The sequence below is a fragment of the Schistocerca gregaria genome, chromosome 9, assembly GCF_023897955.1.
Source record: "Schistocerca gregaria isolate iqSchGreg1 chromosome 9, iqSchGreg1.2, whole genome shotgun sequence".
In the NCBI taxonomy this organism is placed as follows: Eukaryota; Metazoa; Arthropoda; class Insecta; order Orthoptera; family Acrididae; genus Schistocerca; species Schistocerca gregaria.
Window position 1 is genome coordinate 210,397,891 of NC_064928.1, and position 20,578 is coordinate 210,418,468.

Sequence of the window (20,578 nt, forward strand, 5' to 3'; positions counted from 1 at the left end):
AGATGTGTACTCGGTGATTGTGGGTGAGCACTACATACTTTTTCTTGCAGTGCATTTCTGTGGAATGAAGACTCATTCCTGAAGATGAGTTAACCCACAACATTATTCCATTTGACGTTGTTGTTGTGGTCCTCAGTCCTGAGACTGGTTTGATGCAGCTCTCCATGCTCCACTATGCTGTGCAAGCCTCTTCATCTCCCAGTACCTACTGCAACCTACATTCTTCTGAATCTGTTTAGTGTCGTCATCTCTTGGTCTCCCTCTACGATTTTTACCCTCCACGCTGCCCTCCAATACTAAATTGGTGATTCCTTGATGCCTCAGAACATGTCCTACCAACCGATCCCTTCTTCTGGTCAAGTTGTGTCACAAACTTCTCTTCTCCCCAATCCTGTTCAATACTTCCTCATTAGTTATGTGATCTACCCATCTAATCATCAGCATTCTTCTGTAGCACCACATTTCGACAGCTTCTATTCTCTTCTTGTCCAAACTATTTATCGTCCATGTTTCACTTCCATACATCGCTACACTCCATACAAATAGTTTGAGAAACGACTTCCTGACACTTAAATCTATACTCAATGTTAACAAATTTCTCTTCTTCAGAAACGCTTTCCTTGCCATTGCCAGTCTACATTTTATATCCTCTCTACGTCGACCCTCATCAATTGTTTTGCTCCCCAAATAGCAAAACTCCTTTACTACTTCAAGTGTCTCATTTCCTAATCTAGTTCCCTCAGCATCACCCGACTTAATTCGACTACATTCCATTATCTTCGTCCTGCTTTTGTTGATGTTCATCTTATATCCTCCTTCCAAGACACTGTCCATTCCACTCAACTGCTCTTCCAAGTCCTTTGCTGCCTCTGACAGAATTACAGTTTCATCGGCGAACCTCAAAGTTTTTATTTCTTCTCCATGCATTTTAATACCTACTTCGAATTTTTCTTTTGTTTCCTTTACTGCTTGCTCAGTATACAGATTGGAAAGCATCGGGGATAGGCTACAACCTTGTCTTACTCCCTTCCCAACCACTACTTCCCTTTCATGTCCCTCGACTCATAACTGCCATCTGGTTTCTCTACAAATTGTAAATAGCCTTTCACTCCCTGTATTTTACCCCTGCCACCTTTAGAATTTGAACAGAGTATTCCAGTCAACATTGTCAAAAGCTTTCTCTAAGTCTACAAATGCTAGAAACATAGATTTGCCTTTCCTTAATCTTTCTTCTAAGATAAGTCGTAGGATCAGTATTGCCTCACGTGTTCCAGTATTTCCACGGAATCGAAACAGATCTTCCTGAGGTAGGCTTCTACTAGTTTTTCCATTTGTCTGTAAAGAATTCCTGTAAGCATTTTGCAGCTGTGGCTTATTAAACTGTTTGTTCGGTAATTTTCACATATGTCAACACCTCCTTTCTTTGGGATTGGAATTATTATATTCTTCTTGAAGTCTGAGGGTATTTCTCCTGTTTCATACATCTTGCTCACCAGATGGTAGAGTTTTGTCAGGACTGGCTCTCCCATGCCGTCAGTAGTTCCAATGGAATGTTGTCTAGTCTGGGGGCCTTGTTTCGACTCAGGTCTTTCAGGGCTCTGTGAAACTCTTCACGCAGTATCATATCTCCCACTTCATCTTCATCTACATCCTCTTCCATTTCCATAATGATGTCCTCAAGTACATTGCCCTTGTATAGACCCTCTAAATACTCCTTCCACCTACTTTCCCTTCTTTGCTTAGAACTGGGTTTCCATCTGAGCTCTTGATGTTCATACAAGTGGCTCTCTTTTCTCCAAAGGTCTCTTTAATTTTCCTGTTGGCAGTATCTATCTTACCCCTAGTGAGATAAGCCTCTACATCCTTACATTTCTCCTATAGCCATGCCTGCTTAGCCATTTTGCACTTCCTGTCAATCTCATTTTTGAGATGTTTGTATTCCTTTTAGCCTGCTTCATTTGCTGCAATTTTGTATTTTCTCCTTTCATCAATTAAATTTAATATTTCTTCTGTTGCCCAAGGATTTCTACTAGTCCTCATCGTTATGCCTACTTGATCCTCTGCTGCCTTCACTACTTCATCCCTCGAAGCTACCCATTCATCTTTTACTGTATTTATTTCCCCATTCTTGTCAATTGTTCCCTTATGCTCTCTCTGAAACTCTGTACAACCTCTGGTTTAGTCAGTTTATCCAGGTCCCATCTCCTTAAATTCGCACATTTTTGCAGTTTCTTCAGTTTTAATCTACGGTTCATAACCAATAGATTGTGGTCAGAGTCCACATATGCCCCTGGAAATGGCTTACAATTTAAAACCTGGTTCCTAAATCTATGTCTTACCATTATATAATCTATCTGATACCTTTTAGTATCTCCAGGATTCTTCCATGTATACAACATTCTTTCATGGTTCTTCAACCAAGTGTTAGCCATGATTAAGTTGTGCTCTGTGCAAAATTCTACCAGGCGGCTTCCTCTTTCATTTCTTAGCCCCAATCCATATTCACCTACTATGTTTCCTTCTCTCCCTTTTCCTACACTCAAATTCCAGTCACCTATGACTATTAAATTTTTGTCTCCATTCACTATCTGAATAATTTCTTTTATTTCATCATACATTTCTTCAATTTCTTCATCATCTGCAGAGCTAGTTGGCATATAAACTTGTACTACTGTAGTACGTGTGGCCTTTGTATCTATCTTGGCCACAATAATGCGTTCACTATGCTGTTTGTAGTAGCTTACCCGCATTCCTATTCATTACTAAACCTACTCCTGCATTACTCCTATTTGATTTTGTATTTATAACCCTGTAGTCATCTGACCATAAGTCTTGTTCCTCCTGCCACTGAACTTCACTAATTCCCACTATATCTAACTTTAACCTATCCATTTCCCTCTTTAAATTTTCTAACCTACCTGCCAGATTAAGGGATCTGAGATTCCACGCTCCGATCCGTAGAACGCCAGTTTTCTTTCTCCTGATAACGACATCCTCCTGAGTAGTCCCCGCCCGGAGATCCGAATGGGGGACTGTTTTACCTCCAGAATATTTTACCCAAGAGGATGCCATCATTATTTAATCATACAGTAAAGCTGCATGTCCTCGGGAAAAATTACGGCTGTAGTTTCCCCTTGCTTTCAGCCGTTCGCAGTACCAGCACAGCAACGCCGTTTTGGTTAATGTTGCAAGGCCAGATCAGTCAATCATCCAGACTGTTGCCCCTGCAACTACTGAAAAGGCTGCTGCCCCTCTTCAGGAACCACACGTTTGTCTGGCCTCTCAACAGATACCCCTTCGTTATGGTTGTACCTAAGGTACGGCTATCTGTATCGCTGAGGCACACAAGCATCCCCACAAACAGCAAGGTCCATGGCTCATGAGGAATGACATTATTGAATGAAAATTTGCAAAAGTATGTCATCTTACTGATTTCAAAAATTTGAAATGATTCTACATGCAAATGTGGCTAAACTAAGTGGTTTTAAGAGTTTCAAAATGTGCTTTTTCCAATTTAAACTCTCATCAATATGGACACCTAAGAATGTTGTAGTTTCCACCCTTTTTATTATTTCCTCATCACGTGTTTCACTTTCCACTGGCATAGTGCCCCTAGATGAGCAGAACCAAACATGTTGTGCCTTTTTGAGAATTTTTTTTACCATCTGTTGCTGTATGTATCTTTTTAAATTTGTGTTTATTTTTAACAGAACTGACAATTCTGCCTCATGATATATGAGAATATAACTGCATCAAATGATGGAAAATAATTACACAACTCCACATCCCAATCCCTCACCGAAACATCATCATCAACAACGTATTTACTTCACCCATCTTTCATTTTCCTAATATTGCAACTATAGAATACTAATTTTTGGAGATATAGATAGTGAAATAAAGTTAAAGATGTCAAAGCAGCGTCACCCATTGAATATGTTAAGATCACATGATCTATATTGTGGCTTCGTAGCGTACATACTTGCCTGGTAAACAGGAAACCTCAGTTCGATTCCTGGCCTTGGTTCGTATTTTCACTCACCGTTTCAGTCTTCATTCATGAAATCATATCTGTACGATATCACTAAAGTCTCTGAAAACTGTTGCCATTTCATTAACAAAGTACTGCTTGCAACCCCTACTCCAGGTGGTGGTGGTGGTTAGTGTTTAACGTCCCGTCGACAACGAGGTCATTAGAGACTGAGCGCAAGCTCGGGTTAGGGAAGGATTGGGAAGGAAATCGGCTGTGCCCTTTCAAAGGAACCATCCTGGGATTTGCCTGAAACGATTTAGGGAAATCACGGAAAACCTAAATCAGGATGGCTGGAGACGGGATTGAACCATCGTCCTCCCGAATGAGAGTCCAGTGTGCCAACCACTGCGCCACCTCGCTCGGTCCCCTACTCCAAATCCGTAAGTATCTATCTGCTAACAACATTCTTAGTGTTGTGCTTGGACCTTTCCTTTTCATAAAAAATATGTGAATTCCTAAGGGACCAAACTTCTGAGGTCATTGGTCCCTAGACTTACACACTACTTAAACTAACTTCTGAGGTGCTAAGAACAAGACACACACCCATGCGCGAGGGAGGACTCAAACCACCGGTAGTAGGGGCCACACAGTAAATGATATGGCACCTCAGATAACGCAGCCACTCCACGCAGCTCTCCTTTTCATGATTCACATAAATGATTTATATGCAGATGACACCACCTTTGATACAGTTGATAGGAACTCGGACACACTCAAGCAGAAAAGTACACAATAACTCAGAATTTCCATTACATGGTTCTGAGTAAATTAATTACAGATTAACCACTCTAAATATTCTTGAAGTACCTCACTTAAGCTTCTTGGCATTCATCTCAATTTGCAACTTGTGTGACTGACATGCTATTGCTGAACACTTATCCCTTTTTGCACAGCCACCTCATTTATGCAATACTGTTAAGAGGCGAAAATAATATTTATTTGGCAGAAAATTGCCATGTCGTGCATTGCTGAGTAAAAAACTATGCATAATGTACTGACACATTCCTCTCTTTTCTCAGCTGCTCGGTGCATACCAAGGAAATCCAAGACAGCCATGAATTGTGAAAGATTATGCATAAGTGTGACCCATGTCAAAGCAGATGATTTAGATCCCAGTCACAAAAATAAAAAAAAACCTAAAATAATTACACATACACAGGTACACAATTATTTAATATGTCACAAACTTCAGCACACAACATGTCCTATGTGACAGAATCAAAAATATGTTATATGAATGATCTAATCCACTAAAATTGCTGATGATGTGAACAGTATATTATTTGTGCTATTTTTGTTTATTATGTTTATTATGTCATACTTTTCTGTGCTGTATTTTCATACTCCAATTTCTACTGAATGATTAACATGCTTAAAGCATATTTCATTTATATCTGTTAAAATGATTGTCTCAGCATGTGTACTGCCACACATATATTGCTCCTCCTTTTTTCATTCTGGCTAATGTATTTATATTTACTGATTGTTACATATGTGTAGTATAATCCATTTATATTCCTGTAACATGTTCAAAATGTGACTTATTAAGCCACTACACAATGTGTGTAAAATGCTATCAGGTACATGTAAAATGCTTAAAGACAGGTCGATCAATCAATCAAATCACCATGTTATGCAGTGGTTTAATTATTCCACGATAAGCTATTTCTGGATTTATCATGAGATGGTACAGCTGTCCCCTGGGGAAACATAGGTGCTATTCGTCGCTCTTGTGGGGATTATCATTTTGAACAAAAATCGAAAAATCCGTACAACAGTAGGTCCATTCGAGAAACGATTAGATCACGGATCTAAGTTCTGCCACGAGATTCTCCAATTTCCAGTCGACCCTGACTAGCCATAGCCCCTTCCACTGAGATCCATTGGATAATCAGGAGTTCAGAACCATCTGGACCACTCACAGGAATTTATGCCGTCGATTCCAAAGACAACGGCTGCAAAGCTAATATGTGCTTTACGGTAAGGCAGCTCTCCTTGAGTATTTATTTATTTATTTATTTCGTGTTCTATAGATCCATATGGGAACATATCCCTGGATATAGAACGAGTCAAGGTTTTTACAGCTTATTGTTTTGTCACAGATACACTGATCTTATCATTAGATTGAAGAAACTGTTAAGTTTAGCATATACCCTTACATACTAGTTAAGATACAGGACACCTGAAAGAATATACAGTCATACATAAATTTGGGTATAGTTCTTAAGTTATACAGGTGTCATATACAGACATACATAAATTTGGGTATTGCATTAAGTTACACTGTACTTACCGAGTATGATTAATCAATTGCAGAGGTCACACAGCAAGGTTTAAGCACAAACAAGAGACTCCATGCATTTTTGCTGAGAAATTCATCAATACTGTAACAAGATTCATCTAAAAGGAACTGCTTCAGATTTTCTTTAAACTTTGGTATGTTTTTCAACCAGTTCTTTAATGCGCGGTGGGAGGGCATTAAAAATCTTGGTGCCTCTGTATAAAACCCCCCTTATGGACCATGCTTTTCGTTTTTTGCTCATATTGGTCATCCAGTTTCCTTCGGGGGTTATAACTGTGGTAAGTGGTATTGATTTTGATTAAGTTATTATTTTTTGAAACAAAGCACATCAGAGAAAAAATCCATTGAGCAGGTGTTGTAAGGATTTGTAGAGCTCTAAACAGATCGCTGTACGAGTGCCTAGGATGTACTCCACACACAATTCTTATTGCTCGCTTCTGTGCATAAGAAGCATCAAACGAAAACAAATGTAGTTACTGTGGATGGGAGCTGTCGAGTGAATTTAAATATATTCACTTCGCATGTTTTATTTGTTGTAATGACTTATTTGAATTCTCTGATTTGATTATTAGCAAAGCAAGCATAAATCGCTTGCAGAACGTTGCAGTTATTTTTGAAAAAGTTGTGCTTCTACAAATCCGATTTTTCCCGTGGTTAAGTACATATTTAACTGAAATAGCCTATTCTTTTCCGTGGAGCATGCCAATTTATTTGAAACAGAACGTTTAATTTCACATTGTTGCCTAGTTTCAACTGTTCATTCAGCCTCTAGTCTCTATTTTCGTTTCATCGTACTTACAGCATTAACAGATCATATACAATACCATGATAAAGAATGATTCACGAGAGAATACTCGGAAAACTGGGAATCCGAAAATCACAATGAAAAGCGTAACACCAAACACGGCTACCTCATCATGAATCTGGCCGTAGCCTACGAATGCATTTTGTAACTATGATTAATGATATGTTTTTTTTGTAATGTGGTTTAAAAAATTAGGTATTAATGATGTATTCTCTAATGTTTTATTTCTTGTATGACATATGATGTTTCTATGATCTGTTACTGCTTTATGCACGAACACTGATACACTTTTACCTGAAAATGGCTGCGCAGTAGAAATTGGTTAGTAACGCGGAATGAAACACTGCCTTCACAAGAAATATTTCGACATATACGTGTTACCTTCTCTAGGCTTCACGTTACTTCTTAACTACAGTCGTTTACACCTGAAATTTATAGAATTCCAATCTTTGGTACATTATGGATTAACAGAATATAGTGTTTTATCCGTGGAGGTAAAAATAAGAGGAGTTGTCATGACGTCACAAACTTGAAGCCAACCCAAGTGAAGAATCGCCATGTTAGCTACCCCAAAACATTAGTTAAATCTTAATTAAAATGTGCGAAACACCTGTTACAGTGGTTAAATTATAAGTACTTAAAGGGTTCCATATTTGTTAAAGCAAAGTTCCCTATTGGGATAAGTCCAGGCTATTTAGATCATTACATTAGTCACTCTGTCGTCCTGTTACCCTGTAAATTGATGTTATTTGGCACACTGAATGTCACTTGGTAGGTACAATTTATGAACAAAGCAGATGTGTAAGCTACATTGGGCCTGACAATCTTACATTCCGTTCTTTTCCTTCGTAATTTAACGAATCTTTCACTTTGTTGACATGACAGATGACTTGTTCATATCATTCCTCCATACATCTACGAGACACCAAAGGAAATAAGGTAAGTTTCTTGCGAACTTGAACGTTTAAAATTGCCATTTTACTTGAAAATGCAACGAATACAAATAGGTGCCTCTAAACTATCAATCATTGCTTTTGGAGTTCTGCTTTATTAATTATCAACACAAATACAATGAAAGTGAATGGACATGGATTAAGAAAGCACGCTTTTCATAGCACATACTTATAATCTCGGTTATTCGAAGTGTATAAACAAAAAGGAATTACAGTCTGAGGCCAGAAGCGTCATATTTTCGTGTCGTATTACTGTATCGAGTACGCATTTAAGACCAAAAAAAGGTTTGAAGTTGCGTTCCTTATGCTGTGTTGTTCTCTAAAATGGTGTAACATTTACTATATAAAATAAATATCGCATGCACAAGACAGAAATAACAAACAAGAAGCAATTGCAAACACTCGTCTGCTAATGTTTTAGGGGATCCAAGATGGCGGCAGGCCCCGCCCGTGGCTTCTAAACAACTTACAGCGTAAGTCTGTAGCGCCATCTCTCCTTATTCTACCTCCATGGTTTTATCGTCATAATCATTATCTTAGAAAATAACCACGAGAGGAATGACCGGTACTTGGCACTGCCTATACACTAAGAACATCTAAGCCTGTCTGGAAATAACAGCAATTAACGGAATAGTCCTAATAAAGAAAAAAGAATGAATCTCCATGTTCACACAACAGAAACTTTTATATAAAAAAAACTTTTCTAATAAGGAATTCAAATGTACAACTTGTCAACATAAATGAAACACATTTTTTTACCGAGAATAGTAGAGCCTGTTTGCTTCATCACTATCTGTTGAAACGTATCTTTATTCTCATACACGATCAAAGAAATACGAAATTAGCAAGTCCAAAATTAAGCAGTCATGCAAATTGGATGTGAGAGAATGTTTTTTTGTATGCAGGCTACGTGGACTGCAACCATCTCAATGTTTTTCTTTGCTACCCGTGTGTGGAGGGTGAATACATAGAAAGTCATTATATATCGTGACATCTGTTATCCCTTAATGCACCAATTGCGTACATCAAGATGTAAATACCATTTCGAAAATTGATTGCGAGAGTCAAACGAAAGGTAATATTAGAGGGAAATTGTGCTTTTTTAAATATTGTTCCGACCTGTTGAAACTGAGCTCCACTTGTACAACTTTGTAACTATTTTATGTCTATTATATGTGTACAATGATGGGATTTGTGCCTCCCAAATTAAGCGACAGAACTAGACTGAAGGTAATACGTTCATACAACGATGTGGAATTTGCAGTGCAACTAAGCATGTCATTTTATTACCATGCTTATCTGGACTTACGATACGTTATATGTAAAATATGGTAATGTAGCTTCGAAAGAATGAAATCGAATATAATGTTGGAGGATGTTTCGCGTTCTGAAAATACAAAACGTGGGTTCGAGTAACGGAAAGACAACAAAGATGTCAGGACGATCACGGCATTGCGCATGCGCAGTAAGACCATTTGCAAACAGTCATGATATATCACAACATCTTTAATCGAACGAACCGAATAACGCCAGCAAGAATGATTTCATTTGAGGTCATTTCGAAAAATTTTCAGTAATTTCCGACTGCGCTTGAAAGTTGTGCGCTGCTGATGCCGGTGGTAAGGTTGGCGGCATTGAAGCAAAGATGAGTCACTGATTTCCGCCAAGGCGGAGCGCGCAGTTCTAGTTAGACGTCAGTCTTGGTGTAGCAGTCGTCAGTGTTATTTGGCTGAGTGGTAGCGGAAGCATAATGGGTAAGCCACATTAACTGCAGATGGGTTTAGGGATAGAGGTCGAGCTATTGGACTAGTTAAATAAGGCAGTGGGACGCGTCGTGTTTCATTTCGCATTAATCTACTTGCGCAGCAATTTGTTCACGGTGTTAGGATTTCTAAGTAATTCTCCGTAACCAACTTATCATTCGTCTGTTACTGTTTCATTACGTTAGCCTTACCTGACATAGAAAACATGGATTAAATTGCCATTAGTATGGTATCATTCGATGTTGGTTTGTGGTACCTTGCGTTATATACTGAATACCTTATGTCATCGGTTTCTATTAGTCTAAACAGCGTAATCATGTGCACGATTCTATTCATGTGCCATTCTAGAAGCTTCCGCCGTCCTACACAGAAATTATACATAAACCGTGGCTAATTTACTGTGTGTATTGCGACAGAATGTCAACCATATTTTCCCCTCTTGATACCTACACACCCTCCTGAAACTGGCACCTTTTTTCTTTCAATTAATTTTAATGGTACTGGTCACATGCTTAAGTGTACAATGTAAGATGTGCACTTAGGTTATAAGGAAATTACGAACGAACTATAGTTTACCTCCATATGCTGCTGCGTAGTCCTTGAACATGACTGCAAAATTCACCAGAAAGTTATACAGACATGTGCTGCAGCTTGCGTCAGTATTAATACATTTGCGTTATTTACCAGTAATGACAGAAGAGACTCGTGGTCACGTGCGTAGTTTATACATGAGTATAGTTTTTAATACTCAGAAATGATTGTTCACATTGAGGATATAGGCTCAAGGCTCCAGTTCGGCTCACTAAACCCCTTATGGGTACTTCGATGCAGTTAGGCCTAATGAATTTTAAGCTTCTTTTGAATATCAATTTTACAATAGCTTATTACAAAAACATGAAGTGCTGTTCTTTCAGACATGGAAGCACTTGCTTCTTTGTTTCTATTTGGTGTCATAATTTTATGAAAAGGTGTATCTAGCGGTTTTATGGTTTCTCCTTAAGCAACATAAGCTGATTTTTCATATTCCACGCATTTAAATAAGACATAAGAAACTTGATGTGTTGGGATATATTGGTTAAGTATTATAGTGTTATTTCTTAGTTCAGTATGGTAGTGCCCAAAGACATGCCAGAGTCAGCAGATCCACAGTTTTCTCTGTTATGGCCATGCTTACAGCTATAAGTGCATACATTCTGTTTTGGATACTTTTAAAAATTTGTAGAAATTGCCGGTAATACAGATTCTAACGATGCTAGTTGAAGTAGGCTTATTTAAATAGTTTTCATATTGTTATACCAAGATAAACGTACTTTTTGACTGAGCATATGATATTAATCCTTGAAGCATAGTAAAATATACAAAAAGTTACGAAATATATAACACGTGTTTGCTAAATGTTTGAGTCATCCAAAGAATAAGAAATAAAAGTATTTTCGCAGAAAAGTTGTGCTGGAAGTTGTTACTGAGAAAATGACTGCTACTCCAAGCGTTTTATAGTATTCCCTGAACATAAAGAATTAAAAATTCGTACCTATATCCCTAGAATATGCTGTGCACAGTAGCCCACATTCTGACTTCAGGGGTGGTGTGATGATAGACTTGGTTCAGTGCTGCACTGTAAGGAAAATCTCTAGTGAATCTATGCAAAAATGCATTGCAAAGGCATATTTTTCTCAGCCAGTAATTACAATACTTCTTAATTGTTCCACTGAATTGCTGTGTGCATGTGTAAAGAACAAATTACTTACTAGCAATTAATAATGCAGTTATGAAAGCCACAGTTTTATAATATGCAGAGGCAAAAAGTGAGGAAGAGACTTTGTGGCCGAAACTAGGGAAATATACAATTTGTTTATTTTTTGCTTTCATTATTGAACTTAGATTTGTTCCTACACGGTTGCGATGTACAACTTTCAAACATATGATTTTCAAGTAATTTGTAAATTTTTCCTTACAGTAATCATCTAGTGTCTTGTTTTCCTTAACATGGCTTAAATGGTGCCTCTACCTTATTGTATGTGACAAAAACAGTATCATTTTGTCAAGTCACTTGGGTGTATGGAGTATAATGGATGCTGTTTCAGATTTTTGCACTTTCTTTTTAAATAAACCTGGTGTTAGGCATTGACTGTTAAAGGAAGTGTGTTGACATTTTTGAGACCATTGGAATGCTGTCTTGTTCCAGGCTGGGTATTTCAGTGTTCATTTTATGTCCTTGTATCTGTTTGCCTTGGAATGAAAGCCATGAGGTATAAAAACACACTGGCTGAAAATTTTCATTTTCCTAACAAGTTGTGCTCCAGTCTTGTGCATGATTTTATGATCATGACAGCTTTATTTTCATTAACATGAAGCATCCCCGTAACAGTGAAACATAACTAATGTGGCTATGTAATGGTGCATAATACTGTCCCAAGCTGCTGGGCAGTTAATGCATGATTTAGTCTTGCCATGTCTTACGTGGGTCACAAATACTTCGAAAGAGCACAATCATGAAACCCATCAGTTTGACATAATTCATATGATCCTGGCATCCAGTGTTGCTGAAGCTGCGTATGATTTTTTCCATGATTCATTTAATTTTTCATGAGTCATGTTGATTTCAGAGAGAACATCTTTGACAGTAGAGCTTGTCAGTCTTTCCTTCAGTCAAAAGGGTGGTGTCAACAACAAACATACTTGTTCTTACACACTGACCTTGACATAAAGAAGGAACTGAATTTACTGATGGACATGACCTTTCGAGTTTCGCTTTACCAGGGACAAATTCAATAAAGCACCACATACAAATAATGTAAACGACGACTCAAAAATTGAAGTAGTAAACTATGTAGATAGGTAACTGCTGTTTTGCACTCACTTTAAATATAATGTTGTTAGTTGCTCGTACTAGATTTATTGTAGAGATAAATTAATCTTTATAAAGTTGCTGTGTATGAAAAGTTAGGCAAAAGTCCTATCCAGTGTTTCCTGTACATGTTATGGATACACAGTGGAGATGTGTAAATTGTAGGAATGTTTTGGACTAGTGTGCATGTCATTAGTAAAAGTTAAAATAAGATCAATCAATTAACCTCTGTTCAGATATTTGTGACAAAGTAATGATGTATGCTTTTTTTTCCCGTCCAGAGTGCCCATGCTGTCAACAGTTTCCTGACGAGATAGAGATGTTGTACCGGTATGTATCTGCATGTTGCATTAGCACATCTTGTGCTGAAAGTATGTTTTTCATTAATGCCTGTCATTGTACTGTGTGCTTTGGAGTTATTTTTCACTAAACAGCAGTGTGACATGTACTCATGCTAGCACTATTTAAATGCAGCTGCATTTTAATGTTTGATGCTGATCGAAGTGTTACTACACACTAGTAAATTTCACTTATTGTCTGAAGCACAATAAATTCATTCGAAATGGTTAAGCTAAGAAACATTAGATCTCTTCACAGAAATAAAGGGTTTGACTGTAGCTATTGAAATGGTAATATTATGTCAAAGGATTGAAGACTGCTTTTCCAATAAATCAAGCTGTTTAACATAGTTGAGTTAAACTATGTCAAATGAATGGTAGCCCCATATTTTGTAAAGTCTGTGGAGTGGCCTTTCTGTAATTATCTCAAAAAGGGTTGGTTGATAGATTCCTTAGTGACAGAATAGCTGTTTCTCAGAAAAACAGATAATTAGCACTGGTGAGGCTCAAAGGCACTCAGATTTATGTGGAAGTAAAGTAATATGTTGTAATTCTCACTTTGTTACATAGAAAACTTGTAAACTGCCATAAGTGATAGTTCTCAAGTGGAAGAAGGTATGAATTCAGGTACTTGGATTAGCCTAGTCCCTTTCGAACTCAAATGTGCTTAATGGTCATTTGGACATGTTACTGGATGTCAGCTTCATCCCATAATAAGATAAGCAGTGTGATGTTGCAGTTAGGAAGAGAACCTAGGCAGTATTATTTTTACATAGACATTACTTTCGGAATGGAGGTTGTATTGACTGTGATCTAAAGTGTAGTTTGGGGTATAGGTTGAGGAGATATTTGCCTTGCATTTGTGAAGCAGTGAATTTGGATATGAGAGCTTGTAGTGAAATACTACGAGTGATGTTTTTTGGACAGGAGTAGTTGGGTCTCTCAACTGTGCTGTGAAATGCGGCTGCTACGGAGTTCAGCTACTACAGGATTCCTGAAGACTGTCACATCAGCCTTTGCCGTCAGATGTCTTCTGTCATGTCTGCATCTCGAGCAATATTTGGGAAATGATATATGGACTTTAATTCTAATCAACTGAAGCTCAAGTTTGGTGGCTTCTATAACTTAGAACCTATCAATAAATCTTTCAGGGCACAGGCATGGAGGATCTCTTGAAAATGTCATTACTGGTACAATATGTTGTAAGAACATGGTGGGAAACGTAATGTAATGGTTAAAGAATTTTCATATTTTGTTGTTATGCTATTAAAACTTGCTTTTAATGAAAGTGTGCACTATTAAGGCAATGGTGCTTTCATGAGATACAAAAATGGCCATTCTTAGTATAAATTATCAATAACCCATTGGTGAATTTAATAAATGACATGGCAGATTCACACTTTGGCAGTGTAATAGATACAGCCTCAGCTGTGGAGTGAGCAAGTCAAAAGTTTGTAGGTTCGTTAGCTATTGTCTGTTTATTTTTGTTCTCCTCAGTGTTCCTAAGAGTTTGGGACCACCTTACTCATACAAAAATGAGGTGCCATAATAGATGTTACATGTATACAAATGCTCTGGAGTTAGTTTGTCTGCGAACATGCTAGCGAGTAAAATACAATAAAGATTTTTATCACTGCTTGATTGTGACCATTAACTATTCATCCAGTAACCACAATCACAGCACAAGGCCTGTGAGTGTGGAATCATCATTGGGCAAGCTCAAATGTATTACAAATTAAACACAAGGCAGATTGTAAAATGTCTTTGTTTTAGAACAGAAAATGCAAAAAACAAAGGGTGCAGTGAAGATTTATATGTATAAAAACAAAGATGATGGGACTTAACAAACAAAAGTGCTGGCAGGTTGATAGACACACAAACATACACACAAAATTCTAGCTTTTGCAACCAACAGTTACTTACCCCTAAGGTAAGTCTTTCTGCTCCCGGGATTGGAATGACTTCTTACCCTCTCCCTTAAAACCCACATCCTTTCATCTATCCTTCTCCTTCCCTCTTTCCTGACAAAGCAACTGCCGGTTGCGAAAGCTCGAAATTTTGTGTGTGTTAGTGTGTCATTTTATTGTCTGTCTATTGGGGCTTTCCCACTTGGTGAGTCTTGGAATCTTGGTTTTTAATATATTTTTCCCATGTGGAAGTTTCTTTCTATTTTATATATATTATATATATCATTCAATATCTTCCCAAAAACCCCCTTTGAGTACGGTTTATTGTGATGGTTTGTAAGCATAATGGGAGATAAATGTGCTTTTGTACATGGTTCTTATCCTGATATTAGATTTGGTGCAGATGGTTGTTTCTTTAGTGCAGAATTGTTAGCCACCTTGCACACACTGGACCATGTCCGCTTCTGCTTGAGACTGTCCTTCACTATCTGCAGTGACTCCTTGAACAGTTTGCAAGCTATCGGCCTGTGCTTCCCTTGCCATCTGTTGGTCATAGCTATCCAGGACTCCCTTCCTCTCCTTTGTCGTGGGTGCTCAGCAGTTTTCATTTTGACCCCAGGCCATGTTGGGATCACTGACTACGAGCTTGGTGATCGCCTGGCTAAATTGGCTACTAACAGGCCATCTCTTGCTATTGGCTTTCTGGAAATAGACCTTCGCTCAGCATTACATCGTCAGGTTTTGGGACTTTGGAATGCAGAATGGCACATTTTCTTCACTGAACAAGCTCAGGATGGTAAAGGGTACCAAAACTGTGGCAGTACTCCTTACCGGCCTTACAGTGTGAGGTTTGGGAATACAGAAGTGTCAGATTCCACCCATCTGCTTTGATCCAAGATGTCATCAATATGGTGGAAATTGCTGTTCTAAGCATCTCCAATATGGCGCCTGTCTCACTAGATACACATGGCAACGAACACGAAAATACGTGTAGGCAATAACATCTCCCTCCTAAAATAGAATAAAACTAATGGCACAACTGCAGGATATTGGGGGTTATAGGAGTGAACAAGCTAAATAAAACAGTAAAAAAAAAACGCACGATGATTCCAAAACACAGAAGATGACGAACAAAAAATAATTAAAAATCTACATAAATTGGACACTTACCTTGACCTATATAGATTAAAAGCAGCTGACAGTACAAAAACACCAATGCCTAAAAGAAAAACAATGAAAATTGGAATCGTAAATTTCCCTTCACAGCCGCAGAAGGTACCAAAACACATGCACCTACATTTAAAAATATGAAAATTGGAATAGGTCATTTTCCTTGATATGTATAGGTCAACTATAACTACTGATACGAAAAAACCAACACTGACAACCACAAAAAACAAAACCACAACACATCAAAAATAAAACACTCCAATGACCCTATGTAAGCTGTACCAACTGACAGTATTCATTGGCAAAGAACTCTGTTCTTACATTCACAGACTATTGCCAGGAAAAGTTCCAATGCAGTTTTATGGTATGGTGAGTTTAAAGAATAGACAGTATATGCTCACTGGACGAAATCGGAAAGTGGACTCTCATTGGAGGTCATGTAAAAAGAATCTGCAGTGGCACTTACAATGTACGGATACTTACGTAAAGCAATTGTCACTAGTAAATAATTATGTAGTTTACTTGCCAGGTGTAAATATTAAAATATCCAGTTTGTGCTTCATGCTGTAGTAACTGTTTCATCTTAAGTTAGTTTGGAGCACTTCGGAGGTGACATAGGTTTTCATTTCAGATTTTACACCACAGTGCAATACAACCAAACTGCACTACCATAAGGACATCTCATTTCTGTCTGCCTGTCGGCTCAGACTGGGACACTCGTGGTACGTATGGAAAATGAAGGTAACGTTTTGTCCCATGTTGCAAGAGTGTATGTGGTGTGCTGTGAAACGGTGAACCTACCTTATTTGCTTCCATATTCCTACTCAATAGTGTGCAGTAGCTGATCTTTCCTCAGATGTTTCCTGTGTTCTGTGGCTGGTCACTGTTAGTGTGTCAAAGTAGAATTGGGTGAACTGTTGAATAATCTATTCCTATAACAGACTGAATGTGATTAGTGTCTGAATGGAATGTTAGTTGAGAGTAACTAAAGGCTATTTTGAAAACATTGTTTGGTTTGTACAGTATTTCTTGAAGCGTTTATAGCTACATTTCTGCTGGTACTAATTTTACTCTTACAGTTAATTAAAAAATTTTTAGGGGTCCTAGTTGTGCTGATGCACATGAGAATTGCAGGTAAAATGCATGTGTCTTGTTCTTCCTGAAACGTTTGTGCATGTGCAGCTCATTTTCAAAGCACCCTGTCTTCTTACAGAGTACATTGTTATACTATGATTTTTGTTTTCGCTAATTGCCTCATACATAACAAAATTGCGAGTAGTTTTTCTGCCCTGTCGGAAATTTTTTCTGTGTGGTTTCCTGTCCTGGTTTGCATGCTTCATAGATATTTGAAGGCACATATTTCTATAACTTGTCTATTACAACCAAAAACCTTCCTTTTCCCTGCTGATTTTTACTACCTGACTTCAGTTTATTTCCATGCCTACTTCCTCAGCTTCCTGTGAGAAGTCTTATTTAGTTTTCAGTTCCTGCTCAATGTCTTCCCACAACACTATGTTTCCAGTACTTAGCATAATTCTTAATGTTTTGTTAATGTCACTCTCAGTTGTAATGTCTCTTTCTAATCTATTTCAATTTTAATTTTCAGCATATGGACGTCTGTATTAAATCCAGAAGCACCAGAATTTGTAAGGTATCGTATTCTCATTTTTGTCTCAAATTTTTATTCATTTTGTGTGGTACTTATGTAACTGTGTGTGTGTGTGTGTGTGTGTGTGTGTGTGTGTGTGTGTGTGTGTGTGTGTGTGTGTTTTAAATGGGCACGTTTTGTTCCCATATTACATGTTCACTTGATAAACTATTTAGCTCTGCTTCCTGCAAGTACCTTCTGCTGACCGTAATTTTTACTTTTCTTGTAGTTCAACAGTGACGGTGCAGCAGTCGCCGTTACATCAAGATGCACCTGAACTTCAGAGGTATGGAATAGACATAACCAGTGGATCAGCATCACTGATAAATGTTACTGCACTAGTAGCAGTTTCAAATTTTTGTGTAAAAGCACTTAGGATGTGACACAAGGTAGCCGTCAACCTATGTAATCATTTTATGCACACATTTGATTGGCTGCTGTGTGACTATAAAACTCGCATATACAAAGGGTCCCAGTTACTAAATATGTATAGTAATTGAATATAATTCATACATCTCTTCCTCAGTCCTTTCTCCTCGGTCATCTTTCTCTTGCCTCTCCTTCACCCCATCTCCTCCCCTGTGCTCTTCAATTTCCATTGCCTCCCTCTATGTGTATTGTAACATTTGTTAGGAACTGAAGCTGATGAAAATGGATGGGTAAGACAATGAATATCATTGCTGTATGGGCTATGACAGACTTCTTAGCTGATGGACCTGTGGACAGTAGCTTCAGTGAAAGTATAGTCATGTCACCTGCAAATTGGTAGGAATACAAAACTTCTGATTTCTATATCACAGTAGTATTCTGATCATAAGCCTACAAACCATATTGCAGTCTGTTTCCTGTTAAAATCAACTGAGGAAGAAAAACAATTGGCTCACTGTTTTGTATCCAGTTTGTCTTAAAACTACATGAGAGTAAGATTATGTGGAAGATGAAACTTCTCTAATGGTTTAGATGCTGTGCTGTTGTGGTTTGACAGTGAGAAAGAAAAACAGCATATTTTCACAGCCATCATTTTATTTCGTGCAGTCAGTTTCAACAGTAAACTGTACATTGTTTCAAAATTATTGAGATTGTCTGTCAGAATGTTTATTGGAGTATTGTGTAAAATCAAGTAAACTGGACTAGAACGTAGACATGGGAACATTGAGCATCTTGTCTTTCTATAGTAGTATGAACGGTAAGACATGGCATCAGAAGTATGACTTGTATGTTCATGGGATTGTTCAGAAATGGAACAGTCATAAGTGCACAGGGTTTTGTGCATAGTCCTCTTTCCAGTTACAGATAAAGTACTGGTACAATTGAAATAATTTAATTAGAAAAATCATAAAATTGCATATTTTATTGTTTCCTTGGGGGCCTGTTCAAGTGTGAGCATTTATAAGAAGTTGACAAAATGCACCTGCATAAAATTCTGCCAACTGAGGTTGCATGTAGCCTGTTACAGCATCACAAAGTTTGTCAGTGTTGCTGCCAACCCACTTCATTGTGGATGCACAGGTAGACCTTGTTCGGAGCATAGCCTGGGCAGGGGCATATGTTAAAGCCCCATGTAAATTGAGCTAATGACTGGTAACTGATAACTGTTAGGGCATTGTTTTGTGAAACCACAACAAGTAGTCATTACTGAGTGCTTTATTTTGAATAGCTCTTCATAGTATTACCCGAGTGTCACACTCGGGTTAAGAACTGTTCCACATGCCTCCAGTGTGGGCTGCTCCACACCACCACCACCACCTACTTCTGCTGTCACAAGGAGTACAAAAGTCTAAAAGGTTTCTTGTAGTGCAATGTTAAAACAATTCTTAGTTCTAGTTCTGTCCAGTAACTCTCACTTCAGACTGCATAATGTGTCCAAAATCGGCAGAAGTTATGGTTCTAGCAAAAATATGGAATCTGACTGGCACAGAACTTGCACTACCCCAATTCAGTCTCATGCAGAACTTTGAAATTCACAGTTGTCAGTTATGGAACGTTCTTTAGAGATGGAGCATGTTTTTTCACTGTGTGTGTGGGTGTGGGTACACGTACCATCTGATGACCATGTTTGTTTTTCCTTTTAGTTCGGCAACTACGATGCAGTCGACACTGAATCCGGAGGCAGCCGAATTTGAGGTATGGAATGGGCATGGGAAGTAGATTGGTGCTAATCATTAAGAACTGGAGTCAGCTGACAATTTTAGTAAAAGCACTTACCTAGGATGGGACTAGAAATTGAATGTCAATGTATATAACCTATCCATATTTGATAGCTGGTTCCTGTGTGCATGAAAATAAAATTACAAATTTATTTTAATCCATTTGATGCTTTGCTCAGTCCTCTTTTATTACTAGTGTGATGCTCAGGTGGTTTATTCTGGGAAACTGAAAAATCATCCAGAATTTTTCAATTTGAACTTTGATAGAATGTGTTCATAGATTATTGGAAGATAATACTCTGCAACTAATAGGCCATACTGACAGTCCTCTGAATCTTTCATCTAGTGCTCTCCACACCCTGAAATTTGAGACTCATCTATTTCACAGAATTCATCAGATAGGTTGACGTTCCAAAGGGACAGCACTAGGATATGTATTTTCATGACGTAATAAAATACATACTCCAACCCCATCTGGATTGCTGCTTGGTTTTGGAATGACAGCTTGTTCTTGCAATATAATGGTGGGTTTTTGTATGCTGTTGAAGCCTGTTTACACTGAGTAAACATATGTACTTACATGTCAAAAATGTTAATGAAGCTCAACCAAATATGAGAGTTAAAGTGCAGCATATGTGACTTTGGCCTTTCAAGCATTTTGTTT

At 38.0% G+C, this 20,578-nt stretch overlaps 1 long non-coding RNA gene across 9 annotated transcripts in view; it reads left to right on the forward strand.

The window, feature by feature from the left end:
• The window catches only part of LOC126291928 (uncharacterized), a 220,732-nt gene that overhangs the window by 53,890 nt on the left and 146,264 nt on the right, over nucleotides 1-20,578 (forward strand). For 2 of the 9 annotated variants that reach the window (XR_007551926.1, XR_007551929.1), the window contains exon 5: nucleotides 17,997-18,054. The exons of 6 other annotated variants lie outside the window; for them this stretch is intronic. This is a non-coding gene — a long non-coding RNA (uncharacterized LOC126291928). Of the gene's footprint in view, nucleotides 1-9,763; nucleotides 9,848-12,985; nucleotides 13,035-17,996; nucleotides 18,055-20,578 lie in introns of those variants that run through there. One more of the 9 variants, XR_007551924.1, reaches the window with a different exon arrangement.